Here is a 21,868-nt window from a genome sequence, read left to right as displayed (position 1 = left end):
TTATTTTAGTGTTCACCTTTGGTATATGGTGGGATCAACACATATCAGGCTCTATGTTACCCAAACACGATATAGTTTACACAACTCTTTTTTAATTCCGTGCTCTTCATGCCACAGGAGTCAAGCTATCCTGGCTGATGAGGGGTGAAACCCCGAAACCGGTCCTAGCATGCCTGTTTCCAGTCCAGGGAGGACCTGGCCTGGCAGTTCGGGCTGGACAGTACCCATTGGGTGCAGGGTCAAGACTGATTTGCATATGGCTGGGTTCAAACTCGAATGGCATGGGGAGCAAAGAAATGATGGTTTAGGCCCATATTGTTGTACTTGGGTGAATGTGTGACATTGTTATTCATTCTGTCCATCAATTGTTGTTTTTGCATTTGTCACCCTGAGTGGGACGGGTATGCCCAGACATGCGTCCTGTGCTCTCCATGCCATTGGAGTCAAGCTATCCTGGCTGATGAGGGCTGAGAGCCCGAAACTGGTCCTAGGATGCTTGTTTCCAGTCCAGGGAGGACCTGGCCTGGCAGTTCCGGCTGGATTGTTCCCATTGGGTGCAGGTTCAAGACTGATTTGCATATTGCTGGGTTCAAACTAGAATGGTATGGGAAGCAAAAAACTATGAATTTAGGTCCAGATCTCTGTACTGGGGTGAATGTATGACAATCTTCTTCATTCTGTCCATCAATTGTCTCCCGCACAAGTAGCCTTTCAAACCTGTCTCAGGTTTGCCATTGTAGGGGTGTGTGTGTAATTTACCGACTTGGCATTTAAAACTACTTGCCAAGCCTTAAACTCTCCTTTTATTACATAGAAATAACCACTAGGTTAGGCCCTTGGTAACCCAAACGGTGAGGTTGAGAGAGCCTCACGCTTTACCATATGTTAAAGACCTTTTTTTTCTGTGGTGTGTGAATGACTTTTAATTGTTTTTACTTTGAGCAAATTGCACTGTTGGCGCTTTCCTCTCCTACCTGCTAGACGCCTTTGTTTTTTGCACCTCAATTTTTGCCCCGGTCCACCACTGTTTTGCCTTTTGCGTGGAGGGCGTATACCGGATAGCTTGCCCGCCTTCTTACGGGTGAGACGCTTCCGGGACGCGGAGGGCCGGGGCTCGCCCTGCCGCTCTCGGCCATTTAAACCAACTGCTTCTAGACGCGCAGCGGACACAGTGAGGTTAAGAGAGCCTCAAGCTTTAACTATGTTAAAGACCTTTTCTCCGTGGTGTGTGAATGACTTTTAATTGTTTTTACTTTGGGCAAATTGCAAATTGGCGCTTTCCTCTCCTACCTGCTAGACACTTTTGTTTTTTGCACCTCAGGTTTCGCCCCGGTCCACCGTGGTTTTGCCGTTTGTGTGGCGGGCGTACACCTGATAGCTCGCCCGCCTTCTTACAGGTGAGACAAATGCGGTTTTAGAACAGAGATGGGCCCTAGGGCACTCCAACAGGGTCATGATTCCACGCACATTGTTATCCATTCCCTTAATTGTAGATCACTTACTAAACATCACGCAGAAATATTTTACCTTCTTTTAGATCAGTCCCCTGATATAGTTTACTTGACATAGACCTGGTTAACTTCTGACTCAGTGGCTATTCCTGCCCTTGCCCTTCCTAATGGATATTTGATGCAGACACAGAATAGGCCCCTCAGGAGGGTGGGGGGGACTAGCAGTCATATTTAAGTCTGTGTTTGCTTGTACTCTTTCCCCGCAAACAATTCCAGATTGTGAAAGTACAATGTTTAAAATAACTCTGTTACACAATTTTACTTTCTCCGGACTCTTAGTTTACCGACCGCCGGACCCGCCCAAGACCTTTCAGAAAGCCCTAGTACACACTGTCTCCACTCTCGCTCTAGGAACAGCGAACTTTAATATTATAGGAGACCTGAATTTTTACCTTGAACTTACTAGCTCCCAGGAAATCGCTAACTTCTTGGGTGATCTGGAGGCTTGCCAATTGACTCAATTGGTGACGGGACCATCTCATTCAGCCGGCCATTTACTTGATCCTATATTTTCGAATTTCCAGTCTTTGGAAGTTAATACACCCCTTCCTATGCCTTGGATGGATCTTTTCCTTATTTCGATGTGCCTCTATATGCCAGGTACTCCTTTGGCAATCCCTAGTCAATCCTATATGAAGTTTTAGACATGGTTGCCTTTGCCTCTATTTTAAATGAGTCAGACTGGCCTATTAACTTAGAGGAAGCGGATATTGCCTTTAGGGGATGGATCAACAACTCGCTTGACCTCTGCATCCCTATGAAACTGACAGGGACCAAGCCCACACAAACCAACGCATAGTTCAATGAGACCCTTCACATAGAAAAGAAAAAATGCAAAATTTTGGAAAGAGCCTGGCGGCGGACGTATGACGTAGACGCAAAAATAACCTACCGGACGGAAATTAAAGAATACCACAAATTAGTTCAGAAGATTAAAACTGTGTTCTATGCAAATTTGATATCTGCTAGTTCCAATCCTTCCAAAACTATATTTTCCTTGATGAAGAAAATGGTGAAACCTCAAGCAGGGACATCCAATATCATATCCACAAATAAGTGCTAGTCATTAGCAGAGTATTTCATCAAGAAGGTGGAAATTATTTACAGCACTCTTGATACTAGGCAGGTTGCCTCTAAATCTTTAGAAGCCATCAACCCCCCAGTCGTTCCTCACTCTCTATCCGCTGTCTCACACATGTCAACCAAGGACCTGGTTGCCTTGGCAGCTAAGGTTAAAACTGGCCCTCCCAATGATCCTTTAAAGCCTGATGTTTTTAGGAAACTCCATAACAGCCTCATGATTGAGGGCAGGGAACTAATTAATAAATCTCTCTCTCTGACGGAAATCCCTAAGTCTTGGAAGCATGCCCTTACTAAAAAAGCCCACATTGGATCCTTCTCCAGCAGAGAACTTCCGGCCCATTTCACTGCTTCCGTATCTTGCTAAGATTATGGAAGCTCATGTTAACATCATTCTAAATCGCTATCTGGAGGCCAATGACATTCTGGATAGTTCTCAAAATGGCTTTCAGCCAAAACATAGTACTGAGTCGGCTCTTCTGGCGGTCACCGAGCAACTGTGGGCCACGTTGGATGAGGGGAATACGTCAGCACTGACTCTGCTGGATCTTAGTGCAGCCTTTGACAACGTCTCTCATGAAATTCTGCTTTTAAGGCTAAAAGAGATTGGTATCAAGGACAAGGCACTGACCTGGTTCTCATCTTTTCTATCAGAGTGCTCATTCCAAGGTACATGCCCCACCTTATGCTTCGAATATCCATTCTCTTGGTTGTGGAGCGTCTCAGGGCTCAGCCCTCAGCCCAACGTTATTAAACGTATATGTCCGCTCTCTGGCTCTGCTGGCCAAAGCACGTAACATCAAATTGGTATCATATGCTGATGATACACAATTGATCTTCACCTTCTCTAACATTAGTGATTTCGACCAACTGAAATTTCGTTAAGATCTGCTGGTCATCTCGATTGGATGGCAGACAACTATTTGAAACTCAATGCTTCCAAGATGGAGGTGCTCCTAGTCAGGCATCAATGGGTTAGTCAATGGTGGCCCCCTCCCCTACCTAAAACGGTGGTTAAGAACCTAGGGATATTCATAGATGAGAGCCATGTCAAAAAAGTAGCTGGGCAATGCTTTGGTCTTCTTTGTGGCCTTAAACCCATTTTGGGTTTTTTTGATGCCCCAATTCAGCAAACTATTGTCCAGTCTGTAGTGCAGTCGCGGTTAGATTACTGCAATGGACTGTTATTATGGGAAAATAAAACTGTGACCAAACGACTTCAACGAGTACAGAATGCGGCTACACGTATTCTTTTTGGCTTACACAGGTACTACCATACTTCCTACCTGCTTCGCCGTCTGCACTGGCTGCCGATTGAACACAGAGTTTAATTTAAGACTCTCTGCACCATGCATAAGATTCTTCATGCTCAGGGACCTCAAATTCTCCAGGGTTTGTGCACGGCCTATGTCCCCCTGCGGGCCTTACGCTCTGCTAATCATCATCTGGCCCGCACTATCCGAATGCGTAGGCGCAGAGCAGGCGGGCTTTCCTTCAGGGCTTATGCCCCGATATTGTGGAACTCTGCCCCTTTTGCGACCCGGAGTACACAGGATCACTGGTCTTTTAGAAAACTGATCAAAACCTGGCTTTTTTCCACTATTTAGCTCTGTTCTCAGCACCTCTCGTCCGGCTGTGCTGGGACGCCCCGTTGCTGAGGCAGCCATGCATTACAAGAACAGTTAATATAACATACCAATGGGCAGGGTTCTATGTAAGTAAAAGGTAGGACATGTTCTTTTATGCTTTGCATGTCCTGGTAGTGACAAACAGCCTATTTCGTTTTCCACTACTGTGAGGACTACTCCTCTCCTAGGCTGCATTGGGAATTCCTTAGTAAACTTTTAAGCTGTAATCCCTGACCAGAGAAGAGTAGCTTTTCAAGTTTCATATGTTTGGAATGGTCTTGATAAATCCTCTTTGCTAGTGAAGTTAGATTTAACATCACTGTTGTAGAAATGCCACTTTTAGAAAGTGGAAATTTCTCTGCTCTTAGCTCTTTTGTGCATTACACATCCCACTAACTACCATACACCCACAAATTATTATTTATTTTTTTAATTGATTTTTATTGACATTTTCATAACAAAACATCAAGAGAAAAAACAGACATTGCAATACTTGACTGTTATAGGCAGGTACGACATATCTGCGACTTATCCTGTACACACCTGCAGTTAGAGTCCACAATATGCAATCAATAGTATGCAACACAATAGAAGCATGTTGACATCACCTGCCTAGTGTCCAACAATACAATAACATTGCAAAAAAGGTGCACCTGCAGGAATACAGAGTATACGAGCTGGTCACCACCCCCCAACATCCCTAGTGCTCTACCAGGTTACAAACGGTTCCCAGATATCTTCGGGTCGAGATTTGGTAGGTTGGAGATCCCAGTATCTTGTGAGCTGTGTGCTACAATAAGCAACTTGTGTGACCCAATCCTTAAACAGCGATGGTCTTGCTGTCCTCCAGTGTAGTGGTATCTGCCGTTTGGCCATCAGAAGTAGCACTGCGGATAGTTTACTTGATTTCGGGGGCACTGTTTCCAGTACTCTAAGCAAGAACGTTAGGGGAGTGATGGGGATATCTAATCCAGTTATGCTTTAAATGTGTTGGTGAATTTCTAGCGAGTAGTTCGCTATGGGCCTGCAGTTCCAAGCCAAATGGATAAAAGAAGCAAGTGGTGAGCCACATTTCCAACAGCAGTCATCGTCTCTAAGTCCCATTTTATGCAGCTGTATAGGAGTATGGTAGAGACGATGTAGATATTTAAAGTGTATGAGCCTAAGGCAATTGTTAGGCGATAGCCGCTCGAGCTGTTGACAGCTCAGGCGCCATTGTTCGTCAGTGAGGGGCTCATCTAGGTACTGATCCCAGGCCCTGCGGTAGGGGGGAATTAGTGGTGATGTTTGTTGCGTGTGTCTATGTATGCGAGATACGAGTTTTCATCCCGATTCTAACTCTAGCAGATTTTGTAAGGCCGAAAGGGTCGGCGGGTGTGGGAATGTAGGAAACCTGCTTCTGCAGGACGCTCTAAGTTGGTAGTATAGCAGCCTATCAAGTGCAGTCAGCTCTGCTTGAGAGCATATCTGGTCGAGGGTAAGGAACGGTTCATTTCGAAAGAGAACTCCTCCCACAGCCAGTTTATGGGTCATGGCGCGTGTCTGAGCTTTCTAATCTGTCAAGGGGGAAAAAGTGTGTCATTGAAGAGCGGCATGGATGGGGCGTATAGCATGTCCAAGTGGGCCCTTTTACGAATACCGTCCCATGCCCATCGTAAAGCCTGTACAGTGTCTAATTCTCCGTGTGGGCGCTTATAAGGCTGCTATGGCGCTGTTGATATTGGCAGCAGGGCAGCGCCATCTATTTCTATAGCTACATGTGGCTGATATGGTGTAGGGTGGGCCCAGAAGTGTAGAAATTGTGCCTGCGCACTGCAAGCACATACGGTGAAGTCTGGGGCAGCCAGGCCTCCCTGACCCTGAGGTAAGGTGAGAATTTCCCATGCTATTCTTGGCTGACCACCCGGCCATACCAATTCAATCATGAGTGAGCCGAGACGCTGAAGGAAGTGCAATGGAAGTGGAAGCAGTAGGTTAATAAACAAATAAAGTAGTTTAGGCTGTATTATCATTTTGGCAATTGCTATATTGCCCACTAATGAAAGGGGAAGGGTTTTCCACCTCTTAACCCTGTCTTCTATCCACACTACCACTTTCCCATAGTTAGCTGTCCATAGGTCTTGTAAATCGCAAGTTATCCATATTCCCAGATAACAGACCGGCTCTGTAGCCCATTTCACCGGATATTCCGTATCAAAACGCTGTGTGCCTGACGTGAGCGGTAGAATGACTGACTTGGAGCAATTAATATGCACACCAGATAGTGCGCCAAAAAGGACCACTTCCCTCGTCACAGGGGCCAAATAATCTTTGGGGGGAAACATATACAGAGTGATATCGTTCGCGTACAAGGAGCCTGTCAATGCTCTTGCAGTAAAGATAATTCCTCTGTCCGCATGGTGTTGGTGCAGTCGTGCGGCTAGTGGCTCAGTCGTGATTGCAAATAGCAGCGTTGACAAAGGGCACCCCTGCCGTGTGCCGCGAGTTATTGCAAACGGTTCCGATATTTGGCCATTTATTTTAAGGCAGGCTGTTGGTCGTGTGCACAGGAGTTATATATGTTTTATAAAGAGTGGGCTTAGACTGATTCTGTTAAGCAGGGGGGGAAGAGAAATCCCCACTCCAACGAATCAAATGCCTTTGAGGCATCCAACAGGGTAGGCAGACAAAATATCGATTTTTAAATATCGACATACAATAATGTCAATGTTTAAATATCGAAGGGACAGAATATAGAAGGTAAGTATTATCAATTTTGTTAATATCGATGTTAGTAATATCGTTGTTACTAATATCGATGTTAGTAATATCGATGTTACTAATATCGATTTTTATATGATTTTTATGTATATTATCATGTATTTAATATGTATTTTTTAATGTAATTTAAGTAAATTTAGTATTTTAGTACTGTAGCGGGTTGTGGGTTTATGGGGGAATAGGGTGGGAAGTAATTTAATTATACTAAACTAATTATTATTTTTTAGGAATTATAAATTAATTTTAATTAATTGGTAATTAATTTTTATTAATTGATTAACTTATAATTATGTTTTGTAGCGGGTTATGGGCTTAAAGGGGAATAGGGTGTTAAGTAATTTAAATGTAATTAAGTAATAATTTATTTTAATTAATTGTTTTTGTTAATTATAATATTGTTAATTCATTTTTAATTGGTAATTATTTTTTTTGATTGGTAATTAATTTGTATTAATTAATTAATTGATAATTATGTTCTGTAGAGGGTTATGGGTTTATAGGGGAGTAGGGTGGGACGTAATTTAAATGTAATTAAGTAGTAATTTATTTTAATTAATTGTTTTTGTTAATTATATTATTGTTAAATAATTATTAATTGATAATTCGTTTTTATTAATTGATTAATTGAGAATTATGTTCTGTAGTGGGTTATGAGTTCATAGGGGAGTAGGGTGGGAAGTACTTTAAATGTAATTGAGTAATAATGTATTGTCATTAATTGTTTTTGCTAATTATATTATTGTTAATTAATTATTAATTGGTAATTCATTATTATGTATTGGTATTTATTATTAATTTGCTTTACCTAATTATTTATTTGTAATTATATTTTTAATAATTATGTAAATTTGTAAATAGTTTAGATTTATTTAAGAATTACTTTTGTAAATGTTTTTAAATATTAATTCATTAAAGTATGTTATTTTTAACTTCTGGGCTATCCAACACTTTCCCTACTGTTGCACTCTCTGGAGTGGGAATAGTAATTTTTACCCCTACGCTATACAACACTTTCCCTACTGTTGCGCTCTCTGGAGTTGGAATAGTAATTTTTACCCCTTCCCTATCCAACAATTTCCTTACTGTTGCACTCTCTGGAGTGGGAATAGTAATTTTTACCCCTACGCTATTCAACACTTTCCCTACTGTTGCACTCTCTGGAGTGGGAATAGTAATTTGTACCCCTAGGCTATCCAACACTCTCCCTACTGTTGCACTTTTTGGAGTGGGAATAGTAATTTGTACCCCTACGCTATCCAACACTTTCCCTACTGAGGTTCCGTGGCGATTTGAACCCGTGTTTTCAACATTGTCGTAAACGCATAATTTTGGTATCAGTGAACCGCAAATGATCCATTTAGCATGTCCTGGTGTTTTCGCTATGCTACGAGCAAGAGCACTCCTGTTATAAACATATTTCTGATTCCCCCATGGCATCCATCTTAGAGTATGGCAGCCATTTTGTATTCTTGCCCTCACATAGTCAATGGACACACAATGACCTCTGATCAATCCATTTCGTTTAAGGACACGTAAGCCTTAGCCGGCGATTCACCTTGCTAGTGACACGTACACCTTAGGCCAGAAACGCTGTGGCCGCATGACTCTGCAAAAGCTGCCTCCCCAGCCTGAGGCCAGTCCTGCTATACTGGTTCTCGTGTTCGTTGGCCTGATCATGATTAGGCGGCCGAAGCAGGTAGCCTTGCCCATTTACGACCCCCAAACATTCCTTATCCTGCTTTTCTATCTTCTGCACCTGGCTCTGCTCCTTTCCTTCTGGGCCTTTATTAGGGGGAGGTAACGAAATTTACGATGAGGCGGTCCGGGTCTTGAATGAAAAGTTGACATGAGATTATGTTGGAACAGTGGGAACCCCTCGTTCGTAATGTTTTGACATCAGATATTGTTGACGATTCTTGTGTAACACCAAATATTTATTGTTTAGGACATGAAGGTTTAGAAATGTACTAGCATGTGAAGAATGTCGCCCCAAGCTAATTATTTAGTATTTAAGGAGCAACCCACTTTGTACAAATCGAACAGGCTCCTAGATACTGCCCGTGTGTAGTTTCTGTGACTTCTGTGTCCCTGCAGTAATAAACCTTTGGTCTTTGACGCCACCATCGAGAAGCCCGTGTTTCTGTTTATTTGTGCACTGAGACAGGTAGAACTCCGGGGTCTTCGGGTGTTGTCCCTGACACCTCTGGATGGAACCAAAAAGTCCAGAACTCCAATTGGCGCCCAACGTGGGGCGACATCATTCGGTACTGGTCCAAAAGCCTGAAGAGTTCGAGAAGCTTCGTGTGAAGATTCCAGAGGGAGGCGCCCCACTTCATCGATCCCGGCATATCGCAAAAGTGGCCCGACGTTCTCTTCCACGAGGGTTCCCGTTCGGAAGGCTGCAGTGGTCCGCTGCCTTAACTGTCGCCCTGTCTTGGACCCGAGGTGCAGACCTTAGTACGGCGAGACAAGACGGGTTTCTCCTTGGTGACGTCTTCAGTGCCTCAGTTAAGTATTAAGTGGTTGCTAGTTGTTTGGTTACTTCGTAAGGGTTTGCTCCTGTTTGGATAATCCTTTTAGTTCTTGGTTTGGTTTGGTTTCGTAAGATTATCACTGGTTGTTCTGGTTACGATAATCATTTGGTTTAGTTTGGGTATCGATACATCTGTTCGCTTTGGTAGGCCTAAGTTCTTGGTTCGAGTGCGCACCTTTTGTTTGTGTCTGTTTGTGTTCCGGATTATAAAATGGTAAGTCGGAAAAGTTGTGTGTTGTCTTGTTTTGGTTGCAACAGGGATTCCCGGTTGGAGGACTCATGTCTGGTTCCTCCGATTGGAACTCCTCTTTATGATCTGTATTGCAAGTTTGGTGTGGGCCCTATCTCTTATAACGAGGTATGGATCCGCTACACGGAAAAAGACGGTGTTCTTAGTTGGCCACTGCATGGTAGTTTTGAACCTGAAATTCTCGACAATTTAGAAGTGAAATTGTTTAAGAAGAAAGCCCGGCCGGCAATGTTTGATTCTTTCCGTTATTGGCGAAAAGAATCCAAACAGAGAGAAACTAAAAAACTGAAGAAAGAACAAGAGTTGACTTTAGAACAGTCTGCCAAGCAGCTGCAACTCAATCAATCTGAGAAAGCGATGGAGGTGGCCAATAGAGAGCGTAATCTAGCGATAGACAAGTGCTACCCTGCCTTGCCATTGAGTACAGCTAAGATATTAGAGGACCCTGAAAAGGATCCTCTGTTGTCTTACTTGTTGAGGTCACCCCCACCATATGTACAAGGTGCTACAGCTCCACCTTGGCCTAATGTTCAATTACCGGTTGCTGGACAGCCTGGTATTCCTGCTCCCCTGAATCAAGCTCCTGTCGTCCCTGTGGTTATCAATGTTCCTCCGGCACCCCCTCTTCCAGGGTTGCCAGCTCCAGCTCCTCTGCCTATACCTGTACCGCTGAATCCTGTTGTTTCACAAGCTACCTTGCCTGCTACCCCTACTGTTGCTGTTTCTTCTGTCCCGACTACTACTCTTCTTCAAACTTCTGCAAGCTATATGACTCCGCTTTCTGTTCGTCGGAGAATCACTGATTCTGTCGCTAATATTATATCTCCCTTTTATAAAACTTTGATTAGGAGTCCTGTCTCTGATTCTGTTCAGAGACGAAGTCAGCTTCCCAGTAGTGAAGAACGTGGAATATTAGACTCCACTGCCCTTAGATGGATTTCGAAGATGGGAAGATAGTGTAAGAGATGTATTAGATACATTTATGCAATGGAAGGAACCGACACAACGCTATGTGTTTGATGTCATGTGTTCCCTTTTACGTGAAGAATGGGAAGAGAGCGAATCTGAACAAGTACCGGATGAATTAATCCAAATTCAACAGAAATTTGCTGCAGGTATGATAGTTGGTCAAGAGATAAAGGAAGCAATGGAATTAATTTTAGATTTTAGATTCGATCCCTCCCTTCGTTCACCAAGAGACTTAGAGAAACGTAGCACGAAACAAGGTCGCCAATATCCTATGAGGGAGGTTCCTCCAATATGGCGCGAAGCTGTACAAGCTGATGCAGTGAATGGTATTGCTGCCGCTCCGGCGCAATTCCAGAGAGTGTGGATACACATTCCGTGGAAACGAGCTGAAGTGCTAGCAGTGAAACAGGCCTTGCCAGATCCGCGTAAAAATCCAGCCGGATATTACAAAGAGTTGGCGCAAACAGTTGAAGCTTGTGTAATGAATTTAGCGGACATTGACATGTTATTTGGTAATGTGGTACCGCAACCAATCTGGGCTAAAATTCGTAAAGAAAACCATCCAGTTGCTCTAGGTGGTGATTGGGCAGCTATAATAGCGGCAGATGGTCAACAAATAGGTGGTTCTAAACCCGAACCTCTAATTGCTGATTTACCTGGTAGGATAATCGAACTAATGAAAACTTTGATGCCAGCATTGCGTGTTAACTGGGACAAGTTATCCGCATGCAGACAGAAAAAGGACGAAAGTGTCTCCAACTTTTTCACAAGGTTTGAAGAAACTTTCGTAGATCACAGTGGTCAGGATATGAGCACAGAAGGAGGACAGAGATTATTCGTTGATAAATTTGTGCACAATCTGTTACCAGAGCTAAGTAATAAATTAAAAGATTCTGAAAGTGCGTGGGCTGTCTCTACGACTGCACAAATACTTGCAACTGCTCAGTACTATGAAAATAGGGATAAGGAAGAAAAAGAAAAGTCAGATAAGAAAACGAAAGATTTAAAAACTAAAGTCCTTTTGCAGCAGGCATATCCGCCTCACACGAATCAGAATAATCAGAATAACACACAGCAAGGGCCATATCAGAGGACAGATTATGGTTCTCAGAGACCACAATATCAATGGAATCAGTGTGCTTACTGCAAGAAGGAAGGTCATTAGAAGAATGAGTGTCCTGTTTTAGCACAAAATAATGCTGCAGCAGCTCAGAGAGGTCGTGGTGGTTCTATGCAAAATTCTAGAGGTCGAGGACGAGGTGCTATGCCTCCACAAACGAATGATCGCCCTTCTAATTATTTTGATCAACGAAATGGACAATCTACTCAACCAAATAGATCACAACAATATCACGTTGAGGACTACTGTGAAGTTAGTGAGGAATTTCAGCAAAATGAGTACTAGGACAGCCATGGACAAAGAGAGGGAGTAGTATCAGTTCCAGTAGATCAGAGTGGGCCTTATGTCGCAGTAGCAACATCAGGTGTAGTCGAACCGTTTCTGTTGGATACTGGTGCAGCAAAAAGTTCTATCATACATGCGAAACTCCCTGGCGCACCTTTGTCTGGCTTACCAAATGTTTCAGTAGGTTTTTCAGGCACCCCTGTTCACAACCCCGTATCTGGTCCTTTGTCTATTTCTGTTGGACCCTGTCAATTGAAAGCACCCTTGATTTTGATGACTGGTTGTAATGAAAATCTGCTTGGTTTAGACTTGTTAAAACGCCTATATGCGACACTGTACTGTTCTCCGGCAGGAGTACAGCTTACATTAGGTAAGAGAATCATCTCCCCGATGTACTTGTCAATGGATGCGCTCCCACCAGAGCTGCGTTCTCTCCCTGATACTCTTTGGGCGACTGGTCCTAACGATGTAGGTCTTTTAGAAATTCCACCATATGTAGTCACTTTGAAAGCAAATGTCAAATTTCCAAGAATCCCACAATACTAAATCTCTAGTGAAGGTGAACGAGCGCTTCTATTGATCGTGCAAGATTTGATCAAGAAAGGCGTAGTAGAAGAAACTAGAGGAAATGTCTGCAACAGTCCTGTACTGCCGATTCTGAAACGCACTGATCCCTCTAAGCCTCCAGTCTATAGGTTTGTAATCGATCTTAGAGAGGTTAACAAAATTGTGATTCCACAGTTTCCTGTGGTTCCAGACATTACTGCATTGTTAACGTTGATTCCTGCTACAGCCACATGGTTTTCAGTCATCGACTTGAAGAATGCCTTTTTCAGCATTCCGATAGCCGAGGAAAGCAGAGATATTTTCGGCTTCTCTCTAGGAGGCCGAAGCTTCAGGTTTAAACGTGCTCCACAAGGCTATTGTGAGAGCCCATCCATTTACAGCCAGGCACTAAAAAGTCAGTTAGATTCTTTTGTACTTCCTACTGGTTCTGCTTTAGTGCAGTATGTCGATGATCTTCTAGTGGCTGCCGATGACAAGGAAACTTGCAAAGAAGCTACAATTTCCTTATTGCATCATTTGTCTAGTTTGAATCACAAGGTGTCACCTTCAAAAATGCAATATTGTTGTCAAGAAGTGACCTACCTAGGTCATCTCTTGTCAAAGGAGGGAAGAAGATTGACCCCAGAGAGAATAAAAGCAATTACGCAGATGAATGTTCCTAGCACACAGAGAGAAGTGCGTGCCTTTTTAGGTATTACCTCATACTGTAGGCAATGGATCCCAAATTTTTCTCTTTTGGCAAAACCATTGGTGGCTTTGACTGGGAAAGGTGTTCTGGGTCCGGTGCCATGGTCTGCCGAATGTCAGGAGAGTTTTTCTGAATTACGAAATGCACTGTGTTCAGCTCCGGTGTTGGGTACACCCGACTACAGTAAACCATTTACACTCTATGTTCACGAGAGAGAAGGTTGTGCATTGAGTGTTCTGACGCAACGATTTGGTGAGAAACAACGCCCTTGTGCGTATTTCTCATCAACATTAGATCCGGTAGCCAGAGCGTTGCCCAGTTGCTTGAGAGCTACAGCAGCAGCTGCAGCGTCGATTCGACAATCTGCTGGTTTGGTCATGAACAACATGCTAGTGGTCATGGTTCCTCATGCTGTGGATACACTCAGGAACCGAACCAAGACACAACATCTTACCAGTGCTAGATTATCAGGCTATGAGCTGACACTGTTAGCGAGTCATATTCAGATCAAAAGATGCAATGTATTGAATCCAGCAACATTGTTGCTGACTAATCAGGAGTCGAGTGATTCCGAACCACATGACTGTTGTTTCAGAACCGAGGAAGAGACAAAAGGACGAATTGATCTTAAAGACACTCCGTTACCAGATCCAGATGGCACGTTGTATGTTGACGGGTCTTGTTTTAAATTGGAGAATGGTGATGTGACAGCTGCATACGCAGTAACGACTTTGAGTACAATTGTGGAGACTGCAAGAGTGAGTCAGAATTCTGCCCAAGCTGCAGAATTAATCGGGTTAACAAGAGCGTGTGTTTTAGCTAAGGGAAAGAGAGTGAATGTTTTCACAGATAGTCAGTACGCATTCGGCGTTGCCCATAGTTTTGGACGATTGTGGAAGGAAAGAGGTTTCATTACGTCCCATGGGACTAAGATCCAACATGGTCAGCTAGTCAATGACTTGTTGGAATCTCTAACCTTGCCGACTGAAGTTGCGATTGTGAAATGCAGTGCTCATCGAGCAATCACGGATGATGTTGGTCGTGGAAATGCGTTTGCTGATGAGACCGCCAAACAGACAGCTAGGAATACGATGAGTAGAATGTATGTTGCAACGTCTGCAAGATGGATTACTGAATCGGGAATGTGTGAGGATACAGTGGAAAGTGTGAAAGCAATTCAAGAAGAAGCGACTGAAGAGGAAAAGCTTGCATGGAAAGAGAATACGGGTAAATTGGACTCGAATGGGTGTTGGATTGATTTGTCGGAACAGCAGCGTTGGATGTTGCCTGATGCGTATATGCTTGCGGTAGTAACGATGGCGCATGGAGCAGCGCACATCAGTTCTAAAGGGATTTGTAAGATGTTGGCTCCAGTCTGGAAGAATGATGGGATTAGTAAGTGTGCAGAAAGAGTGGTGAGAAATTGCATGATATGTCTGATGCATAATCCTGGCAAGGGAATCCCCACACCCGCTGGTCACTTCGCTCCTCCTTCTTGCCCCTTCGAAGTGATCCAGTTAGATTTCATTCACATGGATCGATGCAATAATCTAAAGTACGTCCTAGTGGTAGTCTGTGCTTTTTCAAGGTGGATCGAAGCATATCCACTAAAGGACAACACTGCCTTGTCCACTGCCAAAATTCTTCTCAAAGAATACTTCCCCAGGTTTGGTATGCCACGGATTGTATGGTCAGATAACGGAAGTGACTTCGTAGGGAAAGTTATGCAGAGTGTGTGTGCCGGTTTGGGAATAAGACAAAAGTTCCACAGTGCGAATCACCCCCAGTCTGCTGGTTTAGTTGAGGGTTACAATGGCACCCTCAAGCTGAAACTTACCAAGATACAGGCCTCTGTACATTCTCGAGTAGGGCTTAGCCCTTATGAGATTGTATTCGGTCGACCTGCAAATATTTGGGGGGTACCTAGACCGAAGGAGTTTAAGCAGCTGGAATATCCAATGTTAATTGATTACTGTGGAGCTGGGTGGAGTGCGGACCGGAATAACAGGCGGGGAGGCCGGATATAGTGAGCTATGACAAGTGTTTTATTGCAGGTGAAGAACAAAGTCACAGTGAGGGAGGGACGCAGTCTTGAATCCAAGGGGTGGTGGGCCGAGAGTAACTGCGGTGAACCAGGCTCGGTGAGGATGTTGGGGATCAGGATTCGCTTCTCCTTGTTCCGCCAGTAGTCTCCTCGGTTTGGTACTGGGGCTCCTTGGAGGCTTAAAGAAAGGAGAGAAGTGTAGGGCTTTAGTCTGAGTACTCCAACAGTACACCCCACCACCTACACCGGGGAGTGAAAGGGTACTGAGAATGACCAGTGAGGACGGGATGGTAAAGGGAGGGGGGGGAAGGAACCAGGCAAGAATGAGGTAGGAGGGAGAAAGGCGGGATGGTGCAGGACAGTGCTCGGTCTTTGTACAGTGCGCGTGAGTAATCACTAAATATCCCTGTGCTCGTGCAATCTAAGGACTATATACAAGGCTATTTACATCTATTATATACAAGAGGGAACACGGAGAAAGGGTAACTGGTACTCACGTGCCCCGCCGCAACTCTCGTCCGAGTTGCGGCCGCTCTCCAGCTTCCTCCTGAGGACGCCACCAGTCCTCCGTCCAGACGTCCTCTTCCTCGTCCTCGCTTCGGTCTCGCAGTGGTACTCCTCTCTCTCTCAAGGGTCCGTCGCTGTCCGTTGCCTCCTGCCACGAGTCGGTTGCTCCGAACGCCTCCCCTTCGTCCTCGGGGCCTTTTCTACCTTCCGGGTTCTGGTCTGGCCGTCCACTTCCGGGGTCGGGGTTGATCGCTTCCGGGTCACTAGGGGTCGACCCACCGTCACTTCCGGTGTTCCTGGCGAGAGTTTCCGGTCCTTCGTGCTCCCGTGTCGGTACCTGCAGGGGACGACAAAGAAAGGGTGTCCTGGGTGTCCGGGACGTTAAGTGACCGGGCGCGGGAGACAGGACCCCTGCGCCCGGACTTGGTTGCATCGAGGTAGGTGCCGCCTCCGCTCCACATCCCCTTTCCCTAGCTGTCTTTCTTGTAGGGGAACTGGGAGGGGGATATCGGGACAGATAATCAGCGTTGCCCTGTTGTAGTCCCTTCCTGTGTAGCGTTTTGAACCGAAAGGGCTGTAGGGAGAGGAACCACCGGATTACTCGGTCGTTATGGCCCCTATTGCGGGCCATCCACTCTAGAGGGGCATGATCTGTGTAGAGTTCGAATTCTCGCCCCTCCAAATAGTACCGAAGGCTGTCCACTGCCCATTTGATGGCTAGGGCCTCTTTCTCTACCACAGCGTAGTTCATCTCCCGGGGAAATAATTTCCGGCTGAGGTAGAGGATAGGCCGTTCGACCCCTGTGTTATCCCTCTGGGAGAGTACCGCCCCTAAGCCCTGATCAGAGGCGTCTGTTTGTAGTATGAATGTTCGGGTATAGTCTGGACTGACTAACACAGGTTCGGTTACCAGGGATTGTTTCAGACGCTCAAAGGCGTGGACCACTAGGGTTGTGGGATGTTGGAGAAGTGCTTCTGTGTTCGTGGTTTTCTTTAACAGGTCGGTTAAAGGGGCCGCTGTTTGGGAGAAACATGGGATAAACCTCCTATAGTACCCCAATAGTCCTAGAAAGGCTCGGAGTTCCTTCCGGGTACGGGGAAAAGGGATGGCCTGGATGGCCTTGATCTTATTGTCCTGAGGCCGGATGAGACCTTCCCCTAACAGGTAGCCCAGGTATTTCACACTCTGGGCCGCTAAGGTGGTCTTGGAGGGGTTGATAGTAAAACCGTTGTCCCCTAGTGAGGTGACAACGGCTCTCAGGTGGTGTAGATGTTGTCCCCAATCATCACTGTATATAACGATATCGTCCAGGTAGGCCCCGGCATACTTGGTATGGGGTTGTAACACCAGGTTCATGGCCCTTTGAAAAGTAGCCGGGGCTCCGTGAAGGCCGAAGGGCATCACTTTAAACTGAAATAAGCCCTCAGGCGTGGAGAAGGCGGTCTTGGGTTTGTCGGCTGCTTTGAGGGGGATCTGCCAGTACCCCTTGCAAAGATCCAGGGTACTTATATACTTGGCCTTGCCTATTCGTTCCACCATTTCGTCTACGCGTGGTAGGGGGTAGGTGTCGAATGCCGATATTTTGTTCACTTCCCTAAAGTCGATACAGAATCTTGTAGATCCGTCTGGCTTGGGGACTAGAACTATCGGGGAGTTCCAGCTGCTATTGGAGGGTTCTATGATGCCCATTTTCAGCATTTGCTTCGTTTCCTCTTGTATGGTGGCTCTACGTGCTTCGGGAATACGGTAAGGTCTTTGTCTTACTATTTTTCCTGGTTCTGTGTGGATGGCATGTTCCACTACTGTGGAGTGTCCGGGTAGGGAGGAAAACACGGGTTGTAAGGAGAACAAGGCCCGCCTGAGATCATGTTTGTGCTGTTCGGGAAGGTCAGGATCCATGCATGTTTCGAAGGGGGGTTTTGTTACGCTAGTTAGTACTGGACAGGGTCCCTCCCACTTCTTTAGGAGGTTCACGTGATAGATTTGGGTTACTCCTCTGGTGGGCTCGGTTTCTATTTCGTATGTTACAGGGGTCACGGCTCTTATCACCGGGAAGGGGCCTTGCCATTGTCCGAGCAGCTTATGGTCGGAAGAAGGAAGCAACAACAACACTAGATCCCCTGGGTTGAATTTCCGAGCCTTAGTTCCTTTATCATATTGATGTTTCTGGGTGTTTTGGGCGGCCACTAGATTCTGTCTCACAATGACCCTGATCTGTTCAAGGTGGGTTTTTAAATTATCCACGTATTCTGGCAGGGGTCGGGTTCTGTCGGGTTCGGCTTCCCATGCTTCCCTAGCCATATCCAGAAGAGTCCGTGGGGCTCGGCCATACAACAACTCATAAGGAGAGTAACCAGTGCTGCTTTGTGGCTTGCACCTGATGGCAAACAGCGCCAGGGGAAGCATCTCCTCCCACCTTTTGCTTTCAAGGCCTAGGAGTTTCTTCAATGTCGTTTTGAGGGTGGCGTTGTAGCGCTCTACCAACCCATCGGTCTGGGGGTGGTAGGCCGATGTCCTTATCTGCTTGATGCCTAGGTGGGAGCAGACCTGGCGCATGAGGGAGGATACGAAGGGCGTACCCTGATCGGTGAGTATCTCGCGGGGAAAACCCACCCTTGAGAAGATGGATATGAGGGCCTTGGATATGGTTTGTGTGGTGGGATGGCGGAGGGGTATCGCTTCAGGGAAGCGGGTGGCGTAATCAACCAACACAAGAGCATATCGACAACCGGTTCGGGAGGGCAACAATGGTCCGATAATGTCCATGCCTACTCGGGTGAAAGGGACGTCGATAAGGGGGAGAGGCTGCAAAGGAACCCTGGGGGGACGGTAGCGGCTGTTTCGTTGACATACCGGACATTCCCGGCAATACTGTTTGATCTGTCCGTGAACCCCGGGCCAATAAAACTTATCAAGGATCGTACGTCCGGTTTTCTCATCGCTGAAATGACCTCCCAGCAAGTGGCTATGGGCCAGAAAGAGCACTTTGTCGCGGAACAGGCCGGGGATAACCAGCTGGGTTGGTTGTTGGGGTCCCCCTTTCCTGTAGAGGAGCCCGTTTTTTCGAAAGAAATAAGGACCTACATGTAGGGGGTCCTCGGCGTCCAGAGCACGGGCCCAGGCTTCCTGTAACACTGGATCTTCCTGTTGTGTGGCGCGGAACTCCCGGTCGGTTTCCCAGGGATGTACATCTATTTGTGCAGGGAAGGCCATCGCGTATTCTCTCTTTTCTTTTTTCTTCTGTTTTCGGGTCTTGGGAGGTCTGTTCACCGGATTCACAGGAGAAAGTTCATGGGAGAAAGGGGCCTCGGCCCACCAGTTCCTCAGGGAATCGGTGGCGTCTTGGAGCAGATGAGGAAGACCGCTATAGTCGCTGCCCAATATCGCTTGCTCTGGGAGATTAGGGATCAGGCCCACTGTTAGCAGACTGCCCGCGTCGGTGGGGTGTTGCACATGGACCTGTGTGGTTGGATAACTCTTAGTGTCGCCATGCACACACGTAATAGCCACGCTTCCTGTCATCGGCCTGACAGGACGGGGCAACTCCTGGGGTCTTATAACGCTTTGTCGGCACCCCGTGTCGGCCAGGGCCATCATTCCGTGTCCGTCTATCCGCACCGGGCACCGAAAAGGAGGAGGAGTGGTGTCCGCGGTGAGACAGGCATAGTTTCTCGCCAACCCTATGTCCATGGGTTCCTCCTTTTGGGGGCAGACACGAGCAATATGTCCGAACCCACCACAGTGGTAACACTGAGGGCCCGGTGGGTGGGGTCGAGGCAGGATAGGGTATGGCATCAGAGGAGCAGGGTCGGGTTTCCTGACCACCTGAGGGGGTCGAGGGACCCGAGGATGGTTTCCGGGTGTTATGCGGGACGAGTGTTCCTCCTTTGGTCGCTGGGTTTCCTGCGCTCGGTTGTAGACGCTAGCTATCTCTACAGCGGTGTCGAGCGTTAGGCGAGCATGTTGACGCACCCACTTTTGGGTGGCAGGGTGTAGGGAAGCCAAATACTGTTCCAAATATATTTTGGCCAGAATGTCCGCCTTGGTGGCCGTAGCAGGTTTCAACCACCGGTTGGCCAGATCCTGTATACGGAAGGACAAGGCCCGAGGCGTTTCTTGGGGCCCTTCCCTGGCCTGGCGTAGCCTCACCCTATAGGTCTCGTCGTCTATTCCTAGCCGTTCCAGGATGCAGGTCTTGATGTCGGCATAGGGGGTTTGACCCTGAATGTTTGCTTGTTGGTAGGCAGCTTGCAGCTCACCCGTCAACAGGGGACCCAGGTAGTGGCCCCACCGGTCCTCGGGCCAGGCCGCCGCCTGGGCTAGACGCTCAAAGTTCGTGAAGAAGTAGTCGGGGTCTTCTCCGGGGACATACTTCTGAAGAACTACTGAGGGTAGGGAGGTGGCTGGTCGTGGCTGCCCCATGACTGTAGTGAGCTTCTCAAGGGCTTGATCCTGTGCGCTTCCCTGTCCCTTCAGCACGTCATGTAGTTGGCCCCGATCGTCTTCTGCCGTCTTGAGGAACCTTTCCATCATTTTCCCCAGTTCTTCCTGGCTTTTCGCCAGTTGCTTGACCGCGGCCTCCATGCCTCCGGGATATCCCACTTCTGACACCACTTGTGGAGCTGGGTGGAGTGCGGACCGGAATAACAGGCGGGGAGGCCGGATATAGTGAGCTATGACAAGTGTTTTATTGCAGGTGAAGAACAAAGTCACAGTGAGGGAGGGACGCAGTCTTGAATCCAAGGGGTGGTGGGCCGAGAGTAACTGCGGTGAACCAGGCTCGGTGAGGATGTTGGGGATCAGGATTCGCTTCTCCTTGTTCCGCCAGTAGTCTCCTCGGTTTGGTACTGGGGCTCCTTGGAGGCTTAAAGAAAGGAGAGAAGTGTAGGGCTTTAGTCTGAGTACTCCAACAGTACACCCCACCACCTACACCGGGGAGTGAAAGGGTACTGAGAATGACCAGTGAGGACGGGACGGTAAAGGGAGGGGGGGGGAAGGAACCAGGCAAGAATGAGGTAGGAGGGAGAAAGGCGGGATGGTGCAGGACAGTGCTCGGTCTTTGTACAGTGCGCGTGAGTAATCACTAAATATCCCTGTGCTCGTGCAATCTAAGGACTATATACAAGGCTATTTACATCTATTATATACAAGAGGGAACACGGAGAAAGGGTAACTGGTACTCACATGCCCCGCCGCAACTCTCGTCCGAGTTGCGGCCGCTCTCCAGCTTCCTCCTAAGGACGCCACCAGTCCTCTGTCCAGACGTCCTCTTCCTCGTCCTCGCTTCGGTCTCGCAGTGGTACTCCTCTCTCTCTCAAGGGTCCGTCGCTGTCCGTTGCCTCCTGCCACGAGTCGGTTGCTCCGAACGCCTCCCCTTCGTCCTCGGGGCCTTTTCTACCTTCCGGGTTCTGGTCTGGCCGTCCACTTCCGGGGTCGGGGTTGATCGCTTCCGGGTCACTAGGGGTCGACCCACCGTCACTTCCGGTGTTCCTGGCGAGAGTTTCCGGTCCTTCGTGCTCCCGTGTCGGTACCTGCAGGGGACGACAAAGAAAGGGTGTCCTGGGTGTCCGGGACGTTAAGTGACCGGGCGCGGGAGACAGGACCCCTGCGCCCGGACTTGGTTGCATCGAGGTAGGTGCCGCCTCCGCTCCACAATTACCTTTTCGACTTGACTGCTAAATTGAGTCTTATTCACCAACAGGTTTTCGATGCATTGCCAAAGCCACCGGAGAGTCCAGGTCATCAGCTGAAGCCCGGTGATCAAGTAGTCATCAGGAACTTTGGACGAACCAGGAATCTCCAACCCAAATTCGTCGGGCCATTCCAGGTCTTGTTGGCGACGAGGACTGCTATACGTGTGGCTGGCAGAAAGAACTGGATCCATGCGACGCACGCAAAACGTGTACCCCTTCCGCTTCCTTATGA

The sequence above is a fragment of the Lissotriton vulgaris genome, chromosome 1_1, assembly GCF_964263255.1.
Source record: "Lissotriton vulgaris chromosome 1_1, aLisVul1.2, whole genome shotgun sequence".
Classification (NCBI taxonomy): Eukaryota; Metazoa; Chordata; class Amphibia; order Caudata; family Salamandridae; genus Lissotriton; species Lissotriton vulgaris.
The sequence above is the reverse complement of the archived record's forward strand: the minus strand, read 5'-3'. Positions refer to the sequence as shown.